The sequence below is a fragment of the Hibiscus syriacus genome, unplaced genomic scaffold (assembly GCF_006381635.1).
Source record: "Hibiscus syriacus cultivar Baekdansim isolate YM2019G1 unplaced genomic scaffold, ASM638163v2 tig00110472_pilon, whole genome shotgun sequence".
NCBI classification, from domain to species: domain Eukaryota; kingdom Viridiplantae; phylum Streptophyta; class Magnoliopsida; order Malvales; family Malvaceae; genus Hibiscus; species Hibiscus syriacus.
In genome coordinates this window covers 627,355-650,046 of record NW_024062752.1, presented here as the reverse complement: position 1 = coordinate 650,046, position 22,692 = coordinate 627,355, and the positions used below count along the sequence as shown (strand labels likewise).

General features: G+C 37.8%; 1 long non-coding RNA gene and 1 pseudogene across 1 annotated transcript; one reads left to right on the top strand and one right to left on the bottom strand.

Annotated features, from left to right (window-relative positions):
* The first annotated feature begins 1,777 nt into the window (after positions 1–1,777).
* On the top strand, positions 1,778–22,648 carry LOC120127836 (annotated as a pseudogene).
* On the bottom strand, positions 3,909–21,340 carry LOC120127837. Its single transcript, XR_005516573.1, has 3 exons — positions 21,208–21,340; positions 11,776–11,781; positions 3,909–3,919 (listed from the first exon to the last, which is right to left on the bottom strand). It is a non-coding gene; the product is annotated as an uncharacterized LOC120127837 (long non-coding RNA).
* Positions 22,649–22,692: the final 44 nt, after the last annotated feature.

The following is a 22,692-nucleotide window of genomic DNA, read 5'->3' as shown; positions in this document are numbered from 1 at the left end:
GGGGGTGGTGCCTGTTTCTGAAAAATTGAGGGAGGGAAGACTACGGTGGTTTGGGCATGTCCTTAGGCGACTACCGTCGGATGCGGTCAGGAGGGTAGAGTCGATTACAGTCGACGGTGCCAGAAGGAGAGGACGACCAAGGCGGAAGTGGGAAGACTGCTTGAGATCTGATTTGATGGATTTAGCCCTTACCGAGGACATGACCTCTAATAGGAAAGTATGGAGACTAAAGACTAGGGTAGTCGAGTAGTGTGGGTCACATCTCTAGGGTGTGTCATTTTTGTCTTCTTTTAATGCATTTGTAGTAATTTCCATGAATTCTACTTTTTATACGTTTCTGTTATTGGTATTTATGAAGGCTTAGAATTGGGCTTGCTATCGTGGACTTCTGTGTAATATTCCCTTCACTTTTAAATTTAGTCGGTCTTACGTTTCTGTCTATATGCAGAGATTTTTTTCGCAGGGATTTATTTGCAGGGATTACTTCCCATTTCAAACGCACATATAATATTAATGATATTTATGACTGCATATGAATATTGTTCAACTATGTATTTATGTATTTATTTATACATGCTTTGCATTTTATCTATATTTTTAATTTTCTGACTGCCGGAGGTCTTCCACGGAAGCTACTCTCAACCTGGCGTTGGGGGCAGCCTACTACCCTACCTCCCCCCTTACCCCATTGCATATGGGAATTGGGTTTTGTTGTTGTTGTTGTTGTTGATTCATTGTAAAATGGTCGAGAATAATTAAAGATATACTAATTTATATTCACGTTAAATTTATTAAAAATATGTTATTTAATTCACGATTTATTAATTTTTGATCCGACCACATTAAAGTTGGCTAATCGATTTATCTTAATCAATGTTTAAATGATTTTGTTATAATACAATAACACTTATTTATCACTGTTTTGTAATAATTCAATAAATTTAATGGTTATTTTGTAACTTCAAAAAACTTCTGTGACCAAAAAGATTAATTTGATATAGTTTAGTGACCATTATTTGTGTTTTACCCAATATTAAAGGGAATAAAAATGACTTTAATGAAAATTCTAAAAAGAAAAGGAACTAATAGCGGCAATTTTATCAAAAGTTCCGACATTTCCTAATCCAAATCCTTTATTCTTTTCATTTTTTCATATTTGCTTCAGCTTTATTGGGGTCCCTCCCCTAACGCCTGCATTTCAATTTTCTTCCAAGAACTTCCTTTTTAGCTATTTCAGTAAATTAATTCCTTTTATTTTATTATTAAAATATATATTTTTAAAAATATTTCATCAGATCGAAACCGTTCTTTTTCTTTTAATTTCTATAAAACCCAAAGCAGAAACAGAAAAAGAAAAGAAAAGAAAAAAATTGAGGCAGAGGCTCAGTTGTATATCCCAAAAACAATCTTGACAGTTGTGTTTTTTTTGTTCAAAGCTTTGTTGTTGTAACAAGTTAACAACCTTAAGTTGTGTTGTAAGAATTTCTTTTTAATGATTTTGTTTTTTTGGTAAAACTGTGATTTTTGCCATTTCTATGGTGTGATATTTGCAGTGGTTCTGTTTCTTCTAACAAAAATTCGAAACGGGTTTTATCTTTTTGTTATCTTTTTCGATTCACTATTTTTTTTTAAATTCTCCGTTTCCTTTGTTTTTTGTTCTCTTCAAAAGCATAGGATTTTTCGATCTTCTTTTTCAAAAAAAATCAAAGTGAATTTTGCGACGGAATAAGTTTGATTTTTTAAGAAAAAAGTTTACTTTTTAGTTTTTCCCGCGAAAATGATGTTATCGGCCCCCGACGGCTTTAATGAAAAGTTCGCTCGAAGAAATGTTAGAGGCTCTCCGGCGGCGAGACGAGGAGGAGAAGCCTAAAGACTTACCGCCGACTTTACCGTCGCGCCCAACGTCCAAGGCCAGACTTCCCTCAGCCCGCCGGTCCCTTCCGACGAACTTCAAAGTCATTCTCAGCGTCGAAAATGGCAGCGGCGGTGGCTTAAGTAAATTGGAAGGGAGAGAGGAAACTGAAAGAAATGAAGAGGAGTTAGGAGAGAAGAGAGATGGTTCTGGGAGCCAAAAAATGAGGAAAGATGTGAATGTGGGTTCACCTTATTATTTAGTGCAACGGAAGAAAGGGGAAGATAAGGTTTCTGATGTCGGAGCTGACGTGAAGGAAATTGGAAAAGGGAAGACGAACTGGAAGGTAAATGATACTATTGAGTATTTTATTAATAAAATCAGTGTTAAGTTGAAACTGTTCCTTCTTCTTCTTTATTGGATCGATTTGTTTTATGAGCTAGACATCCATGTTTCAATACCATTTAGGAACTATTTAATAATTCCAGGGGAAATTTTATTAAAAAAATTGTTTTCTGGCTTTTGTTTAACTCGGATCGATTTTGATTATTTCTATTTCTTACCCTTAGGGCTAATATCTGATGCATACATCTTTTTTCCATTTTTCTTTGCCCTTTGAGTTGATGCATGCATTGGATTAGTAGTCATGGGGGAAATCTGTGATCTTTCATGGAATGAGAACCTACCGTATAGTTTAGCCTTTGTTATTTTTCTAATACTTTGATGAAATTGACTTGGGAGCAGGGTTTCAAATCGTTGTCGTATTTTTGGTTATTTCGGATTTACCGTGATTACAGCCGTTGCGATCGCTATTGCGGTCGTCGTGGGTAACTCGGACAGCGGCGAAACCACTATATCGCGGCCAAAATCACGGTAACTAATCGTTTTTTGAAACCCTGCTTGGGAGTGCTATGCTAGAAATTGTAGTTGATACGAAATTTAGATTGCCACTTAAGTTTTCTTTTGTTGAAACATAAAAAAGGAAGCATCACCTTGTACATGTGTTTATCTTCTGTGAAAATGATTTAAGTAAATCTAATTTGTTGAGAGAGGATTTGGTTACAGAAACTTCGTGTTTGGTTCCGGCAACCGAAAGGGGTATGGGAATCTGGAGCTATACAATCTACATCAGGAGAGGAATCTTTTGTCTCACTTTCTAATGGAAATGTAATTTCATATGTGATTTGATTTTTTAAATTATATAACGAAGCCTTCAATTTTCCTTTCTGCGGGTTTTCATTTAGGTTTACATTGTATTGTTGGTATAAGTTGTAAAAGTATCAGCCAGCGATCTCTTACCTGCAAACCCAGAAATTTTGGAGGGTGTGAATGATCTCGTACAGCTTGGTTACTTAAACGAGCCGTCAATTCTTCACAATCTTAAGTACAGATATTGCTGTGATATGATATATGTAAGAATGATATTATCCTTACTCGTGTACTAATGAGGATTATCTCTGCTACCAAGATTCATTTATACCTATTTTTTTCCTTTTTGTAGAGTAAAGCATGTCCACTTTTGATTGCAGTCAACCCGTAAAAACACGTCCCAGTTTATGGGAAAGATTTTGTCATGGGTTATAGAGAGAAAGCTACAAACATCCCTCATGTTTTTGCTATAGCAGATACTGCATATAATGAGATGATGAATGGTTAGCATAAACAAGTGATAATTTGCTTGTGATGTTATAGTAGTGTTTTTTCGAAACTCTATTCATTGTCTGTTGTTAAAATTTTACAGGTGGAGTCAATCAGTCTATAATCATAAGGTCTGTTGGATATTTAATACTTGTCTTAGGATATGATAGTATATTACTGTGGTTCTTTAAGCCCATTATTCGTTTTATGACCTATGGAATAACATAAAGTTATGTTGTAGTGGGGAAAGTGGTGCTGGGAAAACTGAGACAGTAAAATTTACAATGCAGTACCTATCTGCCCTTGGAGGTAGCAATGGTGGGATAGAGTCGAAAATCCTTGAGACTCATTTTATACTTGAAGCATTTGGGAATGCAAAGACATCTAGGAATGACAATTCTACCCGATTTGTGAGTACTTCTTTTCTCACTCGTTCATTTTTTCACTGTTATATATTGAAGGCAAATCTATATAAACTTATTTCCAGGTTGGTTTGTGTGCATAACATTTGCTATAACTCAGAAAAATATGACTTGTTTATTACTCTGTTCTGGTGCAGGGCAAACTTTCTAAAATTCATTTTACCAAGTTGGGGAAGATATCAGGTCCCAGCATCCAAACTTGTAAGCTTGTTGAATTTGAAAATTTTCTGTTTTTACTTTGCAGTAATAAAATGACATAGATTAATCCTGGTTACTGACTTTATTTTTATGCTAATGTTGATTTATCAACTACAATCCTGGATAGTTCTTCTGGAAAAGGTGAGTTCCTGACTAATTTAAAGTTCATATTATCTTTGTTATCATGTATAATATCTGATGTGGATCTTTTTGATGTCACCTTTGAGCAGTCGAGAGTAGTTCATGTGGCTGCTGGTGAACGGTCTTACCATATTTTTTATCAATTTTGTGCTGGTGCTCCACCGGCTCTAAGGGGTACTTTTTCATTTTACAACATTTCACAATCAATGCTAGTGCAGAAAAGTTGTGGTCTTGAAATGATAAATGATATTGTTTACAAGTTCTTCATTTTATTTACTTGAATCTGTGAAATATATTTATGATCCTTTGAATTATGACTTTGCAGAGAGACTAAATATTAAAACGACTAAGGAGTACAACTATCTTATCCAGAGTGACAACTTGGTGATTAATGGTGTTGATGATACTCAGAAATTCCATAAGCTTGTGGTAACTCAAAAGATTAGACTTTAATGTGACCATAATAGTGTATCCATTCTTCCCTTCATCTTTTAAGCAATAGTTTGCTCATTTCTACAGGAAGCCTTGGACATTGCTCAAATTTGCAAAGAACGGCAAGAGCAAGCATTTGCAATGCTTGCTGCAGTATTATGGTTGGGAAATATATCATTTCAATTAATTGACAATGAACATCATGTGGAGGCATTAGCTGACGAAGGTAATAATGTGGGATTTAGCTTTGCATACGTCATTTTTTTTCCTTGTATTTTTTCTTCCAGTAGAGAGAAACTGGATACCTTCTTTGTTGTAGCATTTTTTAAGGAACTGAATTTAATTTGCATAAGCGTTGCATAAAACAAGGAATATAATGCATGTATGTAGCCTTTTGTTTCACTTGTGAGTTGAAGTGGATTTTTTTCCTTGTCATAGCTTTAACCAGTGCTGCCAGGTTGATGGGTTGTGCACCTCATGAGTTGATGCAAGCTTTATCTACCCATAGAATCCGAGCTGCCAAGGATAATATTGCTAAGAAATCGACATTTCAACAGGTTCCTCTTGTATTTGATAGCAAAATTATTCTTCCTCTATCATCTCACAAGTCAATTCTATGTTTGCTGTGATGCACACATTAACAACATGATAATATGTTGGTTATAACTTGTAATATAGGCAATTGACACGAGAGATGCGTTAGCAAAATTCATCTATGCAAGCTTGTTTGACTGGCTCGTGGAACAAATCAACAAGTCTCTTGCAGGTGGTAAAAGATATGTAGACAGGTCCATAAGCATCCTTGATATTTATGGGTTTGAGTCATTCAAGGTAAGTAGTTCTAATCAGCTATTTAGATATTTTTATTGTGCAGAAGTTTTTTCAACATATGATTTCTCTTCCGACTTGCAGAAGAATAGCTTTGAACAGTTTTGTATAAATTATACAAATGAGAGGTTGCAACAACATTTCAACCAGCACCTATTTAAGCTTGAGCAAGAGGTAAGCAACTCAAATTTTAAACTGGCTTTCCAATTCTCAGCCCTTTTTTACTTGGCATGCAAATTAATTTTCAGTAGTCAAAGTTCCAAGTGATCTGGCTCTCGGCTGTTGATTCTTATCTATGGATTTGGTTTCCCTTCACTCAAATTATTATTTTGATCAACATCTCATCTTTCATGTATTTCAGGTGTATGAGTTGGATGTGATTGTGTTATAGTTTGAGGTAAATAGAAGAGAAATCGAGAAAGTAGATAATAGGAATATAGAGAATTTGGAGAGATTTCAGAGAAAGAAATTCGCGTTCATTCATAACATGAGAGAAATACATCCTCACAGCTTGTTTTTATTTAGTTACAATATACCAGAATCTTAAGGATGCCAGCTGGCTGTCCTTTGTAACTGAATCTAACAATTTCATGCTTTCCTCATTTGTTTTGCATATATAGGTTACTGGGCTCAGATATAATAATTGCCTTGGGCCGCTCCTGCTGTATCCAATCCACTCCCTGATAATCTGCTCCAGAGGGTAAGTTCACTTCATTCTCCTCACGTGCCATAATCCTCAATCCTTTATTCTCAATCCCTAACCCTCGTCTCATTTCCCCCAATTCTCCCTTACTCTCTTCGTGTTCTCGCCCCTCTCCTCCCACCATGACAATACCCACCCCTCGAGATGATCCTTGTCCCCAAGGATCAAAAGACGGAAACTGACCACGGAGTACTGAGTAATCTTCCCAAGTGTCATGCGAAGCGTCCAGGTTAGTCCATCGAACGAGTAACTGAGTAACTGGCCTGTTGTTCCGATTAATAATTCTTCTGCCCAAAACTTGACTTGGTTCTAAGCGAAACTGACCATCTTCATCTACCACAGGAGGCTCTGTCGAAGATACTGCTGCTGGCCCAATATGCCTCTTCAACATACTGATATGAAAGACTGGGTGTAACCGAGAGGTCTCTGGTAATTCTAGCTTATACGCGACTTCTCCTATTCTTTCAATAATTTTGTAGGGCTCATAAAACTTAGCTGCTAACTTCAGATTTTTCTCAGGGCAAGGGATGTTTGACGATAAGGTTGCAGCTTCAGGTAAACCTTATCTCCTACTGCAAAATTTCTTTATGTATGATTTTTATCTGTCTGTTGCTTCATTCGATTAGCAGCTTGTTCAAGTTGTTTAACCATTTGCCTGATTTCTTCCTTGCTTTTCATAATTTCTCCCACAGCCTGCATTGTAGCTTCTGGTTTCCAAACCATTGTAGGAGGCTTATAACCATAAGACCCTGAAAAGGTGTTAGGTTTAAGGCTGTGTGATAGGTAGTATTATACCACCATTCAGCATGAGCCAACCACTTAGCCCACTGTTTAGGTTGTAAAAAACATAGGCCTCTTAAATATTGCTCAAGACATTGATTAACCCTCTCTGTTTGACCATCCGTTTCAAGATGGTAAGCAGTACTGAATAGGGTTGTAGTACCCAACTGCTTCATTAGTTCTCTCCAAAAGAGACTAGTGAATGTTTTATCCCTATTTGAAATAGCCAATTTAGGCTGACCATGGAGCTTGTAGACATTGTCTAGATAAAGCTTAGCAACCTCAGCTGCAGTGTAGGGATGAGACAATGCCATAAAATGGCTGTATTTAGTGAACTTATCCACCACAACTAGAATAAAATTTTTCCTTAATGGAGTAGGTAACCCATCAATAAAGTCCATAATAACCACTTCCCAAGCTTGTTGAGGGATAGGTAAGGGTTGTACCAGTCCTGGTTTAGGTACATGCTCTACCTTGGTCTGTTGGCAGACTGTACAATATCTGATATATGTAGCTACCATACCTTTAAGCCCAGATCCTCCCATTGCCTAGACAAGGCATCTGCCACCATATTGGACTTGCCCTTTCTATAATGAATAGAGTAATCAAGCCCTAGTAATTTAGTCAGCCCTTTTTTCTGAATTGTGGTGGTCAGTTTCTGCTCCAATAGATACTTTAGAGGCTCATGATCAGTTTTAATAATAAAAGGCTTACTTTCTAAATAACGTCTCCACTTAGAAACTGCTAATAAAATAGCAAGATACTCACTTTCATAAATGGAGAGGGCAACATGTCGAGGATTGAGAGCCCTACTTAGATAAGCAATAGGCCTGCCTTCTTGAGATAGCACAGCACCAATGCCTCCTGAACTTGTATCAGTTTCCAAACAGAAACTCTTAGTGAAATCAGGTAAAGCTAAAACAAGAGCAACACACATAGCCTGTTTTAGGTTGTCAAAAGCAGTCAAAGTTGCAGAAGACCAATGAAAACTGTCCTTAGTAAGCATTTGAGTCAATGGCTTACTTATGGAACCATAGTTTTAATAAACTGCCTATAATAGCTAGTTAAGCCTAAAAATCAACGCAAAGACTTTAAAGATTTAGGAAGAGGCCAATTCTTCATGGCTTCTATCTTAGTAGGATCTGTTGCAACCCTTGCTGTTGAAATAACATGACCCAAGTACTCCACTTGGGTCTGTCCAAAAAAACACTTGGACAGTTTTGCAAATAATTGATTGGCTTTCAAAACCTCCAAAACTGATTGCAAATGAGTAATATGTTCAGCCATAGAATTACTGTAGACTAGTATATCATCAAAGAACACCAAAACAAACTTTCTAAGAAATGATTTAAACAAATCATTCATTAATGGATCGAAAAGCACAATACACAAGTAAGTAATAAAAGAAATGGAGAGAGTGAGAGAGCAGATATTCTGATGGCAAAGACGGAGAGGTTCATGGAGGGGGTACTTGGTCTGCGTTCGTTGATAACCTTAGTAGAAGAGTGAACAGAAGAACATTAGGGGAACATTTTAGTTATCATGGAAAAGTTATTAGGGTGTTTATTCCTTTTATTAACAACAGACCAAAATACAAGGATTGTACGTTTGCATTTGTCCATTTTGCTAGCAGGAAGGATCTGTGCAATGCGGTGAAGAAGATGAATAAGGTCAGGATCGACGGGATGATTATTTCTATTTCAGTAGCTAAATATGACAAGTTAGCTAGGATGAAGAAACATGAAGGGAATACTGAGGAAGGCTTCAAAAGGGTAGATAGAGGAGAGTGGAAGGGCAAACGAATGGCTTCTCCAGTACAAGTGAAAGAGAAAATGGAATGAATGAACAAGTTCCATGATGGAAGAACTTATAGAGACACTGTGGTTGTGGTGAAGAAAGTTCCAGAAGGTCTTCGAGTTAGCAATCAAAGGAATACAAAGGAAGAGAATAAATCTTTGGATGTATTTATCCCGATGGAAGAGAGATTATGGTTGAAATCTTCACTTACTGGCATTTGCAAAGATATTTTTGAAGTAGAATTTGTACAGAAAGCCTTACGAAATGAGGGCTTCAAAGTTAAAGTGATAAGGTGGGGATGTGCGAAGAATGCGTGTCTGGTGGTGTTTCAGTCGGTTGATGAGAGAAGAATTGCAATGGAAGAAAAATGGGAAGCTTTAACATTCTGGTTTGATATATTGGAGCCAGTGGTAGAGGAGGGGGGTATCCCATTAGCTTATTGTGCGATTTCAATTATTGGTGTCCCATTAAATTGTTGGTCGGTCCCGTTCTTTTCTAGCTTAGCATCCAGATGGGGCAAGGTTGTAAAAATCCAAGATCAAACTGCACACAGAGTGGACTGCAGAGTGGCGCAACTGCTACTAAGGGTTGAGAGTCCATTTGACATTCCAGAACAAACCAGCATCACTACGTATGGGAGAAAATTCATGATTAAAATTAAAGTTGATGGTGCTGAGGATTTTTTCCCAGAATTAATAGATATGGAGGTAGAAGAAGCTGCTGAGGAACCATGGGAGGAAAACTCCTCGGATTGGAGCAATGAAGACGTGCAGAAACGACAAGAAGAGCAGGAGGGAGTACAGGAGTTGTCAGTACCCCAAAATAAGATTGAGTATTGGGTTAGAAGTCAACAAGGCAAAATCACAACTACCGAGGGTGGTTTGAATTTAAACATAGCTAGGAAAAATACATTTGACTTGTGCAAAGAAGTGACAGAAGTAGATGATGTCTCTACACAGCGGGAAAAGTCAGAAGAAGTTAATGAAGGGAGAGAAAATGAGAAAAGTTTGGGAGGTGTTTTTATAGAGCAGGATATAGTTGATTGCGAAAATGGGCTTATTAGGAGCCCGATTTTAAATTCCAGGAGTGGGCTGGAGCTAGAGGAGGAGAGATTAAGCAAGGGTTGCTGTTTCGAAATAACAGAAAATAATGTTGTGCAATGTCAAACTCCTGTGCAAGTGGGAACTGTTTCCCTGACCTCCCAAAGAAATTCGGGGACTGTATCTGGGAGTAGATTAAGAAGGGGCAAATACAAACATGTTTATTCAAGATCTAGGTCGAGGGGAAATAGGAGTTGTTTAGGTACAAGTTCGGATTATGTACATATCAACGAGGAGGAGGATTGGGCAGAGGCATTGGAGAGATGGAATGTTAGTAAATTGTTAGGGGTCACATTTAGAGGGGGAAACAAGCTTTTATGAACAGATCAATTCCATTGATTAAGGAGAGAGGAGTACATGGGGGAAATTAAGGGGTGATGGTTTCTAAGGTTATGATAGGATATAGATGATTAGTTGGAATTTACTGACTTGGAATATTAGAGGTTTGGGTAGGAGGATAAAGGCTAGAGCTGTAAGGAGGGTTGTTGATGAGAGAAAGCCTTTAATTTTTTTCATTCAGGAATCGAAAAAGGAAGTGTTGACCCTGTCGGTAGTGAGGAAAATGTGAGGTAATTTGTTGACATCTTCGGTTATTTCAGAAGCTGAAGGTTCTGCTAGAGGTTTGATTACTTTATGGAATGAAAAAGAGTGTAAGGTTATAGAGGAGGTCATTCATAGGAGATATGTAGCAGTTAAGGGTATTATTGATGAGTCACAAGGAGCTTGTTGGTTCATAAATGTATATGGTCCAAGTGTGGATTCAGAAAAGGAGGCGTTTTTTGGGGAGTTGTTATCATTCTTAGAGAATATAGACTGTCCAATGTGTCTCGGAGGAGACTTCAATGTGGTAATGTCATAGGAAGAGAAGATCGGAGGTGCAGTTAACTTAGCTACAATGTTTGCTTTCAAAGATTTTGTAAGCAAAGCTAATTTACTGGATTTGCCTCTGGTTGGAGGCCGATTTACATGGTGCAACAATAGAGATATCCCAACTTATGAGAGGCTATATCGATTCCTAGTGGACCAAAGATTTCTATCTTTGTTCCTTATGATAACTCAAAGACTCCTAGAAAGGTATGTTTCTTACCATAATAGCATCTTGCTAGAAAATAGGGGCTGGAATTGGGGTCATAAACCGTTCAAATTGTTTAATTATGTCTTGGAAGAGGATGGGTTTTGTAAGATGATGGAGGGAGAACTTGTCAAGCTTTGTGATGTGGAGAATAGGCAACCAATCTATAGTGTACTAAAAAGAGTGCAGGAAGCAGTGAAGAAATGGTCTGGGAAGGGATATCTTGAGATCCCTGGGAGAATAAATAGGTTGGAAAAAGAAATTCAGATGATGGAACTTCATTTGCAACAAGGTCTCTCCATGGTGTCTATGAAGAACCTAGTGGAAGCAAAGAAAGAGCTGTGGGACTTGTATAAAAAAGATGAACTGACTTGGTTTCAAAAGTCAAGATTGAAGTGGAATTTGAATGGGGATAAGAACACTAGATTTTTCCACCAATGTGCAAGAGGTAGAGGAAGGAGAAATAGTATCAAATCCATCAAAGTTGATAATGAAGACATTTCAGATCCAAAACTAATTAAAGCTTCGGTGGTGCACTTTTTTAAGGGGTTGTTAAACCAGGAAAATACATTGGAAGTTGAGGAATTGGACTTGGACTTTTTAAAGCTCTCGAATCAGCAGAGTATGGCCCTCGAGAAGCCTTTCTTTGAAGAGGAAATTTGGGGTGTAATCATTAATTCGGATAGTAACAAAGCACCTGGCCCTGATGGACTGAATTTAGGCTTTTTTAAGAAGTTCTGGCCAAGTCTAAAGGAAGTTTTGCTGTTGTTTTTTAAGGAATTTTATGAGGGAAAGGAATGGGACATGGAAACTAATCACTATTTCCTCTCTCTTATTCCAAAGAGGGACAATCCGGAGGGACTTGAAGACTTTAGACCTATTAGCCTTGTTGGGGGTTTCTACAAAATTCTTTCAAAAGTTCTAGCTAGAAGGTTAAGCTTGTGCATTAATGATGTTATTAGTCCATCACAATTCGCATTTATTCCGGGGATACACATTTTAGATTGTTCGTTTATAGCAAATGAAGGCATCGATTGTTGGATGAAAAAGGATTGAAGGGAGTTATCTTTAAGGTGGACTTCAAAGAGCTTTTGATTCGGTTGATTGGAGAATCTTGCTGAAAATAATGAGTAAAATGGGGTTTGGAGCTAGATGGAGTTCTTGGATTTATAAATGTGTTTCAACAGCTTCAATTTCATCTTGGTAAATGGCACCCTACGGAAAAAATCACATTACTAGAGGTCTAAGGCAGGGCTGCTCGTTATCCCCTTTGTTGTTCAATTTGGGAGGGGAATTGCTACATTTAATGTTGGTGAAAGCAATGAACAAGGGGCTTTTTTCGGGTTTTAAATTAGGCTCTAATGATCGTTCTTTCATGTTATCTCATTTGCAATTCGCGGATGACTTAATAATTTTTAGTAAGGCTTCTAGTCATGATTTGGTGAATATTAGGAGGGTGCTTCTAATTTATGAATTGCTGGTGGGTTTGAAGTTGAATTTGTCCAAGAGCAAAATTTTTGGAATTAACGTGGGAGATGAGGAGTTAGTTTCATGGGCAAAGGAAATAGGGTGCGTAAAGGGAGTTTTTCCATCGGAGTACTTAGGTCTTCCATTGGGGGCCAAGAGGAATTCTTTTCCCTATGGGAACAGGTTGTACAAAAATTTTATAAGAGTTTGGCTGGTGGAAGGCCAAGTCTTTATCTCTGGCGGGAAGGGCTGTCTTGGTCAAATCCGTGTTGTGCTCTCTTCCAATTTACTACCTTTCTATTTTTCGGATCCCTATTAGAGTTCTCAACAAATTAAACTCTATCATGGCATCGTTTTTATGGGGGGGAGCATCAGAGAAAAAGAACATTCATTGGATCAAGTGGGATTTGGTGTGTAAGCCAAAGAAGTTGGGGGGTTTAGGAATCCTGAATCTGTTGTTATTAAACAGGGCTCTTTTGGGGAAATGGGTGTGGAAATTTGCTGCAGAGAAAAATTCTTGGTGGAAATCTATTGTGTGTTGTGTTTACAATATGGATCCTAATTCTTTAATGATCCGGAATACTTGGACAGCTCGTACTTCTTGGATTTGGAGAGGAGTTGTTAAGAACTTCTTTTCAAGTGATGCATTTGGGGACTGTTTTAGGAGAAATTTGTGTGTTAGAGCAGGAAATAGAGAAACAATTAAGTTTTAACATGATGTTTGGTTGGGTTCGGTTCCTCTTAAAGATAGGTTCCCAAGGTTATTTGCTCTCTCGAATAACAAAGAGGGTAAGGTTGCAGAATTCAGATTGCATAATAATTCGGGTTGGGTTTGGGATATTCAAACGAGAAGGAATTTGGTGGATTGGGAGGTTGAGCAGTGGCTACAAATTATCTCTCTATTGAATAACTCTTCTTTGTCCCTAGTACAGGAAGATTGTTGGATTTTGTTGATTTGAAATGGAGAGGGATGTTTTAGGAGTAGCACCACCATGCGTGGAATCTTTTGTTTGGCAACTTGCTCATCATAGAGTTGCGGTGAAAGAGGAACTGCTGAAGAGAGGAGTTACTGGGGTTGAAGACTCTGTCTGCCCTATGTGCAGGAAGTACAATGAGTCTTTCGCTCATTTGTTTCTTCACTGCGAAGTGGTATGGGTTTTGTGGGCTAAGTTTTTAAAGTTATGGAATGTTTTCTTTGTGGTTCCTGGTTCATTGATGGATTTCTTAATGGCCTGGGATGACCTAGTGCCACGATCTCACATATGGAAGTTTATTCCAAGAGCAGTGTTGTGGTCTGTTTGGAAATGTAGGAATGAGGTGATTTTTCAGAAAAGGAAGGTTGATTCAGCGTTGTTGTTCTTCATTACACGTTTCAGAACTATTTCTTGGTTTGAAACATCAATTAAGGATGTTCAATTTCATTTCGACTCTCTGATGGGGGATTTAAAGCTAGCAGATCAACTTGGTAATCCGAATAAGAAGAATCTTCCTTCTTCTAGGTGGAGTCCTCCTCCGAAAGGTTTTTAAAAGTAAATGTTGATGGTGCAGTGGTTAAAGATTGAGATAAGGGTGGAATAGGTGGCTCGATTCTACTTGTAGATGTTCCCGAACTCGAGTAGCTCGGTATCTACATAAACATAATTTTTAAGATGATCATCAGATGTCTATGTCTTGCAATTAAGCTTAATAGCTTACTAATTTAAAGAATTTATAGCTTATCTGCTTTCTTTTTTCTTCTTTTTTTCCATGGGGGAATCGGTTCCCCCCCCCCTGGGGTATCGATTCCCCTCAAGCAATCTGGAATTTCATATACGATGAGGGGGTATCGGTTCCCCCCCTGGGGGTACCGATTCCCCTCTAGCATTCTGGAAATTCATTTCATTGAGGGGTATCGGTTCCCTTGAATGGGTACCGATTCCCCTAACCCAGAAATCCTATTTTAGCCCGAAAATCATCTCATTTCAACTCAAACATACATATTTCAATCCCTTTACTACTCTTAGCTCTCACACTTACTTAAACTACTATTATCCATTAAATACCTCTAAAACTTAGAAATCTAATTCTCCATATAGCATTAAGAATCCAACCCAAATTCCAATATGTTCTAATTTGAATTCTAACCCCTCATACTTCTAATTAGCTTATTGACAAGTCAAAAATCTGATTCAAACATCAAAAACTCATCCATATCAAAATTTCATCTAAAAACTCATTTCCAAATCCTTCTCTAAATCACTTATCTTGTTGTTTTAATGTCATAAGCTTTCCTTTAGCTTATATAACATCCAATCTTTCATTTCCAATCTTAAAAATCAAAGAAACTACCAAGTTCAGATTCTTACCTTTAATTGCAAGCCACACGCTGAGAGAAGGAAGAGAAGAAAATAAGGAAGAATGAAGAAGAAATGGGAGGTTCTGGAACCTAAAATCACACGTGGGTATCATATATACCCATAACATTTTATTTAATTAAAATTTTCCTTACCAATGACCATTTGGTCCTCACCTTAATCTCATATTACCAACCTTTATTTTTAAACTATATAATTGTTCTACTTTAATCACCAAATGTTGAAACTTTGCAAATTAATCACTAACCCGGCATGGAGGATGTTACAGTAATCCTTTAGGCTCATCAAAACAGAGCTATATCTTTTTAAAAGAGGTTTGAGAAATGTAGAACTGACTTAGGAATTTCAGTCATACTCAGCAAAACTACATGCCCCAAATAGTTGCCTCATGCTGTCATTTTTAATAAAGTAGCACCTGAAATCTACTGCAACAGCAGTGAAGGTTGTTGTCCCTGTATAACAATATTTTCACCTTGATGCTGAAAACTCATTGTCATTTGATTGAAGTCCATCAAAATTGGACTAAATAATTTCATCCAAAACCCCTAAAACCATATCACTGCCTCCCAATTTAAGGAGTCTAAAGTCATGTATGAAAGAGTGACCTTGCATCTGCCACTCCACCTTGTTGCATCTAGCTGAACTATAGAGCTGTTGGCCATTAGCTACTGTAATAGCTAAAGGATAGGGAGTTAGAACCTGAAATCCAGCATCAGCCCATTCTGGTGTCAAAAAGCTATGTGTACTTCCACTGTCAATCAAAATATTCAAAGGTCTGTCTTGTATTGTGCCTTGAATCCTCAAGGTATTATGACTAATGCAACCCGTAATAGCATTCATAGATATCTCTAAGTTTTCCTCTTCTTGTACTAACTGCTGGTCTGAATCAATAGGAACAGATTCTGTAGGAATAGGATTTTCCTCTTCAATCATCATATTGAGGTTTCTCGATTTATATTGATGGCCTGGCTGAAATTTTTCTCCACACTTAAAACAATGGTTGTTTTGTCTTCTGTAATCAATGAGTCTGTTTAGTATTGGAATTTGGTGAGGCTTTAATAAGTAGTGGAACTGAATTGGCTTGGGAATATTAATGGGGTTTGGGTAGGGTGGGCTTTTAAAGGAAGGTCTCACCCTTCTATTTTCAACTCCATAGACAACTCATAGAGCTTAGCTTGTTTGCATGCCTCAGATAAATTTTTAGGATCTAGAGCTTTCACTCTATGTTTGATGTCATCTCTAAGCCCACTTAAAAAGTGACACAAAGAAATCCTCACTCAAGGTAGGATTTTGTAATAACATGTGTGGTTGTAACTCCTCAAACCTTTCTTGATAGTCTTCAACAGATCCTTTTTGTGTAAGCTTAGTGAATTCCTCCACAATATCAGAAAAAGACCTATCACTGAATCTATGGCACAAATCAACTTTAAACTCATGCCAAGTTACATGATGCTTCTGCATAATATAGCCATCAAATCATATTTCTGCTTTTCCTGTAAGATACATAGTAGCCACTTTTATCCTTTGATCTACAGTAACATTGCATAAGGAAAAATACTTGAGACACTTCTGCAACCACCCCCTAGGATTTATCCCCTCAAAAATGGCAACTCTATTTGGGTCTATGCCACATAGTCCCTGAACTGCTAAATGAACCCCTTGCTCCCCTATTTTCAGTTTCCAATCCCAGCAAATAGGCCTATATTATTGTCATCCATCTAATTCTCAGGCCTAGAACTGTTCTTAAGTGCTAAACAAGCATCAGGCTTATCCTTCAAAATCCCAGGTTCATCCGTTTTATAAGAGAATCTGGATTTATCTTTAACTATAGTCACCATAACAAGATTTTTCTCCCCATTTTTAGAGCTATTAGGAGTATATACATGATCCCCTGCCGACTGCTCTTGTTCACCATTTCTGCCAGTTAAGATCTTCAGTATATCCTCCATATAACTGTGATTCGTGGTCATCCTTGCCTCGAGTGCAGTAATCCTGTTTTCTTGAGCCTCCCACCATTTAGGTGGATTAGTCTCATTCTGGCCCTGTTTCACCAAAGCAGTAAGGTCTTCAATCTGCTTCTGAATTCCAGCTAAATCAGTTTCTGCCATAAATTGATTCTTCTTTGGCATACCCTTAAAAAAGTTTTTGCCAGAATCTTAGCTTTGATTACCAATTGTTATAGTTTGAGGTAAATAAAAGAGAAATCGAGAAAGTAGATAATAGGAATAGAGAGATTTTAGAGAAAGAAATTCGTGTTCATTCATAACATGAGAGAAATACATCCTCACAGCTTGTTTTTATTTAGTTACAATATACCAGAATCTTAAGGATGCTAGCTGGCTGTCCTTTGTAACTGAATCTAACAATTTCATGCTTTCCTCATTTGTTTTGCAGATATAGGTTACTGGGCTCAGATATATAATTGCCTTGGGCCGCTCCTGTTGTATCCAATCCACTCCCTGATGATCTGCTCCAGAGGTAAGTTCACTTCATTCTCCTCACGTGCCATAATCCCCAATCCTTTATTCTCAATCCCTAACCTTCGTCTCATTTCCCCCATTTCTCCCTTACTCTCTTCGTGTTCTCGCCCTTCTCCTCCCACCATGACAGATTGACTGGACCAAAGTTGATTTTGAAGACAACCAAGAGTGCTTGGACTTATTTGAGAAGGTAATTTGGTTCAATTGTTTGTTTGTTAGTAATGTTCACTTGGAGTGTTTTAGGGGATTGCTGGGCTCTTTTTTATTTTTTTTATAGGAATAGGAGGTCTCATTAAAAACCTCCTTCATAGTTGCCTCTTAAGAAGAGGCAATTAGCGGAAGGAGGAAAAGAGTACCTCAATATATTAATAACCCAAAATTACATAGACTTTAATTACAACATCACCCGAAATAAGAGACTAAACATAACCATAAAAACACTAAAAGAACATTCAACCAATCCCCTCCTTAGCTAACTTATCAGCCTCCCAATTACAAGCCCTAGGGACCAGCCTAACCAAAATGTCCTTAGCCGAAATTAAATCCCCTATTTCCCCAACCAAAGAACACAAAACGATGGGGCATCAAAAGGCCTCAAAATCCAATCCACTGCTGTTTTACAATCACTCTCTAGAATAAGTTTACCCTTCAACACCCAACCCGAATTAAGAAACAAATCCATTCCTTCCTTAATAGCTTTCAACTCAGCAAGCAAAGGAGGACCTGGTCCCACAGCCTTAGAAATAGAAATCAAGATAGAGCCATTTCAGTACCTCCAATACCACACTGCAAGCCATCGCCTCTAACCACCCCATCCACATTGAATTTATAAAAATCAGGTGGAGGTGAAAACCAACACTGATCGTTCTTCCTCTTGTGAGATATAACTGCTAGTCTGTCTGCAAGCCGAGGATCCCCTACTAATAAATCAACATGGATATTAGCCTTAGGAAATTTGGTTAAAAACCTTTTTGCCAGCTTGAATCTGCATATGAAGAACATGTAAAGCTCTCAAAACTCCAGTTTTCGAAAACCACTAAATTCCTAGCCTTCCATAGTGACCACAAAACAACACCAGGGATAAATTTCCAAATAGAAGAAGAATCCTTTAAAACAGACCAGGAACAGAGTAAAGACATAGGATCTTTGGGCAGAACAATAGACACATCCCATATCATGAACCTATTCCATAACTCCCAGGCAACAGGACATAGAATGAAAAGATGTTGAATTGTTTCTTCCTCCTTTTTGCATAAAGGACATAATAAATCATCCATGGTAACACCTCTTGTTTGCAACTCCACTCTGACAGCTAATTTTTGATGAGATAGTTGCCATAAAAATGTTTCAACTTTCGGAGGAGCCAATCCCGTCCAAACCCATTTGTTCCACTGAAAATTCCCACCAGAACTACGTATAAGTGCTGATCTGCAGGCCTTCACTGAGAACAAACCATCTCCATTCCCTGACCACTAAACAATATTATCAATCAAAGTCATTAGAGTAATCCATTACTCCAATTCCCAATCGCATAAATTCCTCCTTAATCGTATATTCCAAACCCAACAATTGTTTTCATGACAACCAAAGTCCGCAACTAATCCCCTTTTATTAATCGATAAGGCATAAATCCTAGGGAATTGTTCTTTTAAAGTAAAATTATTAACCCAAACATCATTCCAGAATTCAATTGATCTACCATTCCCCACTTGAATTCTTGGTAAAGTAGTTGTCTTAGCTTTTGTGTTGATTCTTGGTCTTATATTCTATTGTCTTCCTTCTATTCTTACTAAATTTGTTGTCTTAGCTTCAGTGCTGATACTGGCTGAAGTTTTTATTTCCTTTTCATGTATGGTTGCGTTTGAAAGTTAAATGTTATTCTTCTTTTTCGGTGTTTATTTTGCAGAAACCATTGGGAATACTTTCTTTGCTGGATGAGGAATCAAATTTCCCCAATGCAACTGATTTTACCCGTGTTAATAAGTTGAAACAGCACCTGCATTCTAATTCTTACTTCAAAGGAGACAGAGGCAGGGCCTTTGGTGTTCGACATTTTGCAGGAGAGGTCAGTCGGTTTTCTTTTGAGGATTATAAAGATTTTCTTTCATTCAATTTTAAAGGAAGATAATCAAATCCTGAGATGCCATTAAGAAATTCTAAATTTTTTGAAAAGGCTGAATTTGTGTGTCTAGTTGATTCGAATGTTGAATGCCAAAAAGATGGTAATGTTCCAAGCATATATGAAATTACCGATTTTTGGAGTTCTGCCAGGTACTGTATGATACTAATGGCTTTCTGGAAAAGAACCGAGATCCCCTGGACTCGGGGTTGGTCCAGCTTCTATTATCCTGTAGTGGCCAATTGCCACAAGCATTTGCCAAAAAAATGCTTGATCAAACTCTGAAACCCGCAATTTCGTCAAACGCTCCAAAGCAAAGTGTTGGCGCGAAGTTCAAGGTATATTGCTTCCTTAATAGTTGTGATCCAAAATTTTCTGGTGGTTGTAATATAATTCAAACTGATCAATAAGACTGCAAAGCCTTTTACATTTCCCATCTCTACTGGAGAAACTTTCTTACATTAATGTCCATTACAAAGCATTCCAACATTTGCCAATCCTTAGAATGTAATATACTATTAGAATAGTTCTGGTTCTTGCATGTCTTTTTCTTGGGCATTTGATGTGAATTTACCTTTGAAATTTTTACATTCCTTTGGCAGTGCAGGGGTAGGTAATATAGTAGTAAGAACTAGGAATATTGGTGTATGCTGCACAATGGCATGCTTTGTGAATGTTTATATTTTTCTTCTGTACTGGCAGGGACAACTCTTCGAACTAATGAACCAGTTGGAGAATACAACACCTCACTTTATTCGCTGCATAAAACCAAACTGCAAGCAGTTCCCTGACATGTATGAAGAGGATCTTGTCCTGAAGCTGCTTAGATATTGTGGAGTCTTAGAGGTTGTTAAAATCTCAAGATCAGGATATCCTACTCGAATTACACATCAGGAGTTTGCAGAAAGGTAGCAGCTAAAACCGTTTGTAGTTTATAGCTTGTTTTTAAGTTTAAATTTGTTCTCTCTTCAGAATAGTTCTCATATATTCAAGCATTTCATAGGTATGGGTTCCTACTGTGGGAGACCTATGCATCTCGGGATCCATTAAGTATTTCAGTTGCTGTTCTAAAACAATTTAATGTCCTCCCTGATATGTATCAAATTGGCTATACCAAACTCTTTCTTCGAGCTGGACAGGTATGTTCTGTACCCTCGTCTTGTTTTTCATGTTTCTTTCAATTTTTGTGCTGTACTTTCTAATACCGATATATCTTTTCCCAAGACTTCCAGGACCTATATGACTCTATAGAAATTTTCTAGACCTATACTTTCAGTATCATTCTGTGACAAATAAAAGCCTGAAATATCTCTTGATGCTCAGAGCTGGACCTTAATGTACTGAGTTTTGGAAAATAGATATACCAACTTATTTCCTTCTGTTTATGGTTAAATACTGTATGTAATATTTTTTATTATGCTTTGATTGTCTGGCTGTGGCCGACATGCAGATTGGTGTGTTGGAGGATAGGAGAAAACAGGTGTTGCGAGGAGTAATTGGGGTTCAAAATACTTCCGCGTCACCGTTGCTTTTTCCGTGAGCTCAACAAAGGAGCAGAAAATATAGAATCATGTAAACAACTTCTTCCAAGCAAGATAACTTCTTACCGAGAGATTCTTTGATTGACTAATATTTCCTTTGCGATGCAGTTGTCTGTGGTCAAAGTATCAAAGGGAAGTGTGCTATTGACACAAATAGGTGCTCAGCATTTGCTTCTCAGCATTTGCTTCTCAGTTACTAGATGAGCAGTTGACATCAGTCATATATTTACAATCTGGTAAATCCCTTGTGTGCTAGCTGAATTTGTGGCTTTCAATTGTCGACTGTTTTCCTCCACTGCAGTAATCCGTGGTTGGTTGGCCAGGAGACATTTCAGTAACATACATGATTCGAAGCAGTTGAACTGTGAAAGCGTAAAATCTAGACGAAAGACTGGTAGGAAGCTTTCTGAGGCAAAGGTATTCCCCACGGTTGACATGGTAACATACTAGAGTTTCTTTACTTTACTTTTCTTTTAAAGATATTTTCCGAACCAGTTTTATTTTCTCTTAGTTGCATGATTCCGAGCATGTTTTACTTTCTTGATGTTCTCAAGGATTTACACGAACCCAATTTTTAGCTGACCAGGAGCAACAGATTCAAGTTGCATGATTCAAGTTGTACATTCTGCAATGGCCGAGCTTCAAAGGAGAGTACTCAAGGCAGAAGCAACTTTGGGGCAAAAAGAACAGGAAAACATCACTTTACGTGAGCAATTACAACAGTATGAGGCAAAGTGGTCGGAGTACGAGGCGAAGATGAAATCGATGGAGGACATGTGGCAAAAGCAAATGGCATCACTACAGGTGAATTTGCTTGTTAATATACATAAAACTATTTTGCATTAAGTGATTGTTGTTAAAGGACACAAAAGGTCCCCATAGTCGCTGCTAATGCATGTTTAATAATTTAATAACTTAGATGTATATTGACTTTGATTGCATTTATTGCAGACAAGTCTTGCTGCTGATAGTGCTGCTGGTCAGCTTGGAAGGGCTGGCATGGTATCACATCACCATTATGATTCTGAAGATGTGTCCATGGGATCTCTAACACCTTCTGTGGACGCTCCTGTTTGGGAAAGAGAGAATGATTCATTGAATGCAGTGGGGAATCTGCTAAAAGAGTTTGACCAGAAGAAACAAGCTTTTGACAATGACGCAAAATCTTTGGCTGAAACCGGAACGGCACAGCCAGCTTTTAATGTGAATCCTGATGATGAATTTCGAAGATTAAAACGCATGTTTGAGACATGGAAGAGAGATTTCAAGATGAGATTACAGTCAACAAAGGCAAGACTACATAAGCGTGGGCGTCAAGAATCAGACAAAACTCGAAGAAAATGGTGGGAGAAACTAACTTCAAGATCGTGATTGAGTCCCACCTTGAAGTGATCATCTTGATTAATCAGAGAGTTGTTGCCTAAATGATTACCTGCATCCCTTCTTAGGTACCGGTTACTTCACATTTTCAGCTACAAATATAAATGTAGGTCCTCCATGGCCAGTGAGGGAGATATCGTGCTTGTATATCTTACCAGTTTTTGTTACTCGTTGGGAGGAATCATCATGTGCAGAGACAAAATAGGAATTCATTGCGTCGAGACCGCTCTCTTCTTTAGTAGTTCGGTTTAGTTTATGTATATTCTGTTGTCAGTTATGTAAGCTTCAACCTTGTAGGTTTCTGTATATAGATAAAATGGTAATTGTTCATATGCTTTCCATAAATTACTGTCATAGAATCTGCAACTTCATTGTGTGCTCTCATCTC